Below are 7252 nucleotides of genomic sequence, written 5' to 3'. Positions count from 1 at the left end.
AGGCTCTGATACCACTGTTGGGTTTTAGCCATAAGAACTTTCCTATGTGCGCATGCAAAACCCTATTGCTTGGATCTAGGCTTTCTAATAAACATGCTTTTGAATCCAAGACTTCTAATGGCTAATTAGGTTAAACAACAACATTAAAACAGATCTAGAATCATACCTTTGAGTTCCTTGTTGATCTTCTTGTCTTGGAGCTTCTAGAGTCACAATTGTCACTCCTCTAATGGCTTACAAACACCAATAGCAAGCAAGATGATTTAGGAGAGAGGATAGGGGAGGAATTCGGCCAGAGTATCCTTGCTTAAGGTTGTGTGTTGAATTCCCTCACCCATAGGGTCTATTTATACTTGTAGACTCCTTAAGGGTTTCTCCCTAAACCCTAATTGGATAATCTTCTCTTAAGGCTATCCAAATCCATTCCATAGATAACCCTATGGACGATTTTGAGCTATCCTAAAGCTCCTAGAATCCGTCCAAGGTCAACCCTAATGGATTTACAGTCTAAAGCTTAACTATCAAACAATTGACAGTTTATACCCTCTTATTTAATTAATCTCTTTAAGTCACCAAATTAATACCAATTAATTTATGACTTATATTAATCAAATAGCTAAATATTATTTCTTATAATATTTACTCTCTCTTAACAAATCATCCTTCAAATTGCTATGGTGAAGGCAACCCAAAAGGACCATGCACAACCGAATATAGTTACAGCCTTAGACACTATTCCAACAAATCCATGAAAGCTTAGCCCAACCTAAATGAACTTGACCCATCCTATATATAAGAGTGTGCATTTTATTAGTTCCTTTTTTATCATTAAATTAATCCTTGATCAATAATTATTAAATAATTTGATTCCATAATAATATATTAGAACTTATAATATATTAATATAAATCATAAACCTACTATTTTCAAAAGACTATCCATATAAATTATTCCGGTGAAGTGCAACCTAATGGACCATGCTACTCTTGGGTCGAATACATACCAATAATAGTTATGGGCTTAGACATCTAATCCAAAAGATACTTGTCTCCCAGTTTGTTTAAGAGGAATTCTTGGAGCAGCTTGAGCGGGTTCTGTTTCAAATCGGTCAATAACTGTTGAGGTTCTGAATGGTGAAGGCTTAACAAAAGGATCGTGTTGAGATATATTGGTTGGGGTACATGGAGAAGTCTCGACTTCTTTTGGATATTCACACAGTAGTTCTAAATTTATCACCATATTCTACAATAAGATAGCTCTTCAAGTTGTAGTATCCCGCAGTCAGGGTTCCAAAGTTGACTTGCAGAGCAGAGATTTGTTTTGGTTTTAAAGAATTTTATACTTTAAGCTCGGAAACTCGAACGTCGAGATTTCCAATCAAAACATATTTCTTAATAATATGCTGATTTAGTATACCAATCTCTGCTCTGAGACCGAAGATTGATGGGTCCGCTCCCCTTAATCTGTCTTCACCTATAGATATGCCTTTGGCTTGGGTAGAAGGGTGAAAATCTTGTTGCGCCAACAACTTGGCAAGCCTCTCGGAGGCAGGATCATGCGCAGGTTGTGGTGGAGAGGAACCCCCACCCAGCTTCATAAGAAGATTGAGCAACACTTGGACCTTCTTTCGAAACATGACTTTCTTCCAGGGTCGGTTGGGTTGGTGCTGCAACTGCAGAAGCTTGTTGGAAAGGTGATGCTTGTTCCCTGATAAGCAATCCCAACCTTGTTCTGCTCTTCTCCTTTTAATTGGAGGCTGGGAGGCTTGTGTCAAAATAACATCACTCTTAGATGGCAAAGAGGTTGGAGTAACATCTAGAAGAGGAGGAAACCTTGAAGTTGTATCCAAATTTACTGAAATGTCGGCTGTCTGATCAAAATTTGGAGGCGTCACTTTAGAACATTGCTAGCTCCCTCTGTCTCTGTTGCAATTTGTGCAACATCATGGACATTGTCAAACAAGGAATCGAGATCCTCATTACTTAGCCTTAAATCATTATCCTGCTCAATGTCAAAGAACAAATGATCATTATCATATCCAAATAGATCACCACCTAGAACCATATCATCTTCATCATCATCCTCCTCCTCCTCATCATCATCATCATCATCATCATCATCATCATTCCCTTCCATATTAACCAGTGGTACATGTTCCTCAGCAATGATTGCAACTAGAGGAACAGGTTCTTCCTCATGTTCTGAAGCAGTGATAACATCGTATTCAACATCTTCGTCTTCATATGAGCTTTCTAATTCTGATGCATCATTAATCTCTGCAAACAAGCCGAATTTTTCCAAAGGTTGTTTTCCTTTAAATTCAAATTTGGTACCTTTTCAGTTCTGTTTCATCAACTCAAAAGGGTTTGCTCCCGGGGACTTTAAGTCCAAAGTATCTCATTTTCTTTCCAACTCTTGGCATTTATTGTAAAAAATCATTTGTAGAAGCCTCGAGAACATAAAATTTTATCTTTCCTCTTCCCTTCCAGATTGCTCTTCATCTCATTTAGAATGTATATTGAGAAGTTGAAATCCAAACCCATAGAAAGAGCAGCTATGGCACTAGTGTTTAGCAAAGAGATCTCATCAGCTCCTGCTCTTCTTCCAGAGACACAGATAATGAAGGAATATGCAAGAAATCTCTAATAGTAGGACAACAACTTCTTTATGTTCAGAGGAAACACTCCCTCATATCCCATTCTTTTAACAATTTCTTACATTTGGTCCATAGAAATCTCAGTAGGAAACCTAGGCTGGTCATTTATCTTCAATGCTTCGCGAATGATTTGCTCCACCATGATCTTCTTTCCATTAATAAGTTATTCTAATGTATCTTCACTATCTTTTCTTTACTGCACAATGGCGTTGTTCCAAAATTGCTTTATCAAGTCTTGACAAATGATAGGATTTGTCCTGAATGCATGTGCAAGACAACACTTTTTGAGTCGATGAATCATGGACTTGAACTACTTGCGAGCAACTGGTGGATCAAACAGAAAAGCAACTATGTTGTGATTGTCAGAAAATTTCAGGTCCACCATTTGATCTGCACCAACCAAGCCAAGTGAGAAAAATAATGATTTAATCAATTAAAATTTAAGTTTTCTCATTTCTCAATTAATTAGACTTTAAATTTAAATTAAAAACAATTTTTAAGGTTAAAACCAGGTTCACATCCGTAAACGGGTTAACGGCCGTAAATGGGTTTACAGCCGTAAATGGCTTTGCGGCCGTAAACGCTGTCAGATGTCGAAACTCGTTTTTGCCTCAATAAACCCACAAAACGTGATCGATTCCCATGAAAAACGACTATGTGGGGTTCGCCTATGCAGTACCTACACAATTGAAGAATCAATTTCAGATAACAACAAATTGATGATGAATCGAAGATTGAATCAAAGAACTGTTAAGAGAGAACACGAGAAGGTTTGCGGTTGCACATAGAAAATGAAGGTAAAAGTGTTTTCTTCCGGAAACCAATATATTTATATTTTGGACCATACCCGGTCCATATCAGATGGGCTGCAAACCTAAAATGCTTCAAACCCAAACCCAATCCATCCATTTTTTTTAAATAAAACATTTTGAAACACTTAAAATTAAATTAAAATTAAATAAAATAATTTTTTTTTAAACTAAACTAATTTTGCCTAATTTTGAATTTTTTCAATTTTTAGAAAAATAAAAATAAAAATAAAATAACACAAATTTCTTTGAACCATTGTTAAAATTCTTTTTAAGATTTTGGGATCAAAGTTTTAAGTCAGTTTCGCTCAAAGTCATTGAGTTCGTCTTGCATAGCTTGTACCTAATCGGAGTGATCAAGTTTAATATTAATTGTTTTCGGTTCAATTTTCGGGACAAACGAATTAAACATGCAAAACTCCACTTGAGAGAACAGAGTATTTTGCTTCACTTTTATTTGAGACCGAGTTAGAACTCCCTCAAATGATTCACCAATTACTTGAGTTTTTAGATGATCTCTTGTCCATTTTGTGAGAGGAGGGTAGTTTGGATTATAGCCAGGATCCAATTCGGCATTTATTTCTTTCTCAAATTCTGATTGAGAATCTTCGTTATTTGTTTTAATATTCCCCCCCTCAAATGATGAAACTATTTCAACATCCAGTTCTGTAATACTCCCCCTCAGTTGGACGTCAATGGTTTGAATTTAAAGTTGGATTCTCCCCCTCGAATGATGAGACTATTCCAACATCAGGGTCAGATAGCTCCCCATCGAATGGAACTTAATGGGTCTTTGTTGCTGATGGATTTTTCCCCTGGATTATAGAATTACTTTTGGAGGTTCACTTGGACCTATCTGTTCGGTTGGTCCTTGATGTTCGCTTTACATTTCTTTTGCTCCTTCATCGATAAGTTTCTTCAAGTTGTCGATCTTGTTGTCAGGTGCCTTTATCTCAAAGTGAATTTGTCTCTCTGGTTAATCAAAGATGAACACATATTCATCAACTAGATTGGAAATTGGGACCGAGGCTTGACCTGATTTTGGAAAGATTTCCTCCATTGGACCTTTGCTTGATTGAAGTTTCTTCACGTAATCATCATCAAAGGTGACATAATAGGTTTCCTCAATTTTCTTTGAACATTTATTCAGAACCCTATATGCCTTTGAATTTAGCGAGTAACCAAGAAAAATCCCTTCATCTGCCTTTACATCGAGCTTGTTTTGGTTCTCTTTGGAGTTGAAAATAAAGCACCTTGAACCGCACACATGGAAGAACATTACATTTGGCTTGCGATTATTCAAGATTTTGTATGGAGTGATGGAAAATCGCTTATTGAGGAAGGATCGGTTCTCGATATAGCAAGCAGCAGCTATGGCATCAACCCAGAAGTACAAAGGTAACGAAGCGAAGCACAGCATGGTTCGGGCTCCTTCACACAAAGAGCGGTTTCGCCTTTCAACTATGTCATTTTGTTGTAGAGTGTAGGGAGCAGAGAAGTTGTGAGATACTCCCTTATCAACAAGAAATTCTTCGAACTCTTGATTTTTGAATTCCAACCTGTTGTCACTTCGGACATTGCTAACTACCTTTCGTAGTTGAAGTTCTACTTGCTTTATAAATTCTTTGAGCTTTAGAGTCGCCTCTGATTTCTGTTTAAGAAAGAACACCCAGGTGAAACGTGAAAAGTCATCAATAATTACTAAAATGTACATACTACCACAGATGCTTTCGATTGTTGAAGGACCACACAAATCGATCTGTAGAAGTTCAAGTGGTTCGATGATCTTTGTGTTAACACATGTGGGATGACTCTTTCGTCTTTCATTTACCATCTCACATGCAGTGCACAATTGTTCCTTATCAAATTTGAGAAGAGGAAGTCATCGTACATGATCACCGATAACCAACTTGTTGGTATCCTTAAAGTTGAAATGTGATAGCCTTCGGTGAAATAGCCAACTTTTGTCAGAGTGAGCTTTCATTAAAAGGCATACAATTGGATTTCTTCTAATAGGGTTGAGATTAAGAGGATACATTTCTCCTTTTTGCTTGGATTTTAACAGGAGATTCTTCGTCTTATTTTCAACAATCTCCAAACCTTCATCATCGAATTAAACCTTCAAGCCAGTTCCCACAACCAATTGAGAGACACTAATAAGATTGTGCTGCAATCCCTCTACATATGTACCTTCCGGATTGAGAATTCACCATTTTTGATCATTCCGTAGACTTTAATCATGTTATATGAATTATTCAGTTATTTGACACATCCACCATCCTTAAGGGCCTGTAACTCCCTTAATTTTTACCTCATTCCTATCATGTGACTTGGGCAGCCACTATTAATGTACCATTCATCGTCGAATTGCTCGTCACTTATAACTTGCAAAAATAAAGCAGATTTAGGAACCCAATGTTTCTTGGGTCCTCATGAGCCTTTTACGGGATAGGGAATTGCAACAGAAAGATCAAAAGAATATGTTCTTTTTATTAAAGTGGTTTCATCTTTTATTTTGATGGTAAAAACCTTGATTTTACTGTTTTGTTGTTTTGATTTCAGACTGTTCATTTTTGTTTTGATTCTCATTTAAACTAGTCTTTAGATTCCTAAGATTAGCTGACGTCTTCTTGGCATGAACTTCAGAGTGTGAGACTAGCTTTTCCTTTCCTTTGATATCCTTGATTAGGTTCAAATTTGGTTGTTGATGAGGATGATGGAGTTTAGGACCGAAACCGGTCTTTCATTTCTTATCACTGCTTGACTCGGCACAAACACTTTTTCTTCGGTTTCTATGACTGCAAGATTGACAATGAGTGCATGAACTTTTGTTTTTCTGAGGCCTTACCTTCGCCTCTGGATTTGATACCTTGTGAACGTGATTAGCATTTTGAGAATTCTAAAACTGCTTTCTCTCTTTGAGATTTTTCTAGTACCTTCTGTTCCTTTGACATGTTTTCTCAACAAGTTGTTTTTGAGATTTGTGAATGTTTGCTTTCGGTTTCGTTTTATCCTCATGAGCTTCGCTTGGAGATGATTATGTTGATGCCTTTACCAGTTTGCCTTGAATTTCTTTAGTACCGCTTGTACTTGGCTTATCAAAGCTTGACGGCTTGTTAAGAGGCTTAGCCACATATCAACCCTTGACTCTCCATGAGGTTTGCTCCGACAGACCTACTGTTTCGTCTGCATTGTTAATGGGAGTTGACCAAAAAAAGTTATCACACCCATCAGCGTTGTCTTCATCTACCAAACAAGTTAGCTCAACTGTTTACTTCTTGGTAACTCCAGTGGTGGCGTATACTTGATTCGGTATAGTTTGCACCTTTTGATATACAACCGTCTTTTCTCTAAGGACTTTGGACTTGTCCTTGGACATAAGAGCGAAGTCAACTGAGTTTTCAGATATGTGTGTTTTTTCCGGTTTGGGTTTGCTTTTGAAGAGTTCAGAGCAGTCAACCTCACCCTCTTCAGAAATTTCACTCATATCATTGTCCTCATCAAATTCAGAAGACTTTCCACATTCATCTTATTTGATGAACTTAATTTGGTGCTCAATGAGTCAAATTTGTGCATGGTTTCAATCTTTATTTTCAGTTTGTCATTTTCGTCCAATAAATTCCCAAGCATGTCCTTATGGTCTTTGGACTTAATAAATGACTCGGTTTTGTCCAGACCAATCCTGTAAGCATCCGAAACCTCATCTGAAGACACAATGAATTGACAGTTATAATAATCAGCATCGACTTCGCCCTCCTTGAATTCCAAGAAGGGTAAAATCATTTTA

Source organism: Lactuca saligna, chromosome 6 (assembly GCF_052625555.1).
Source record: "Lactuca saligna cultivar CGN05327 chromosome 6, ASM5262555v1, whole genome shotgun sequence".
Classification (NCBI taxonomy): domain Eukaryota; kingdom Viridiplantae; phylum Streptophyta; class Magnoliopsida; order Asterales; family Asteraceae; genus Lactuca; species Lactuca saligna.
Note: the sequence above shows the minus strand (reverse complement) of the source record.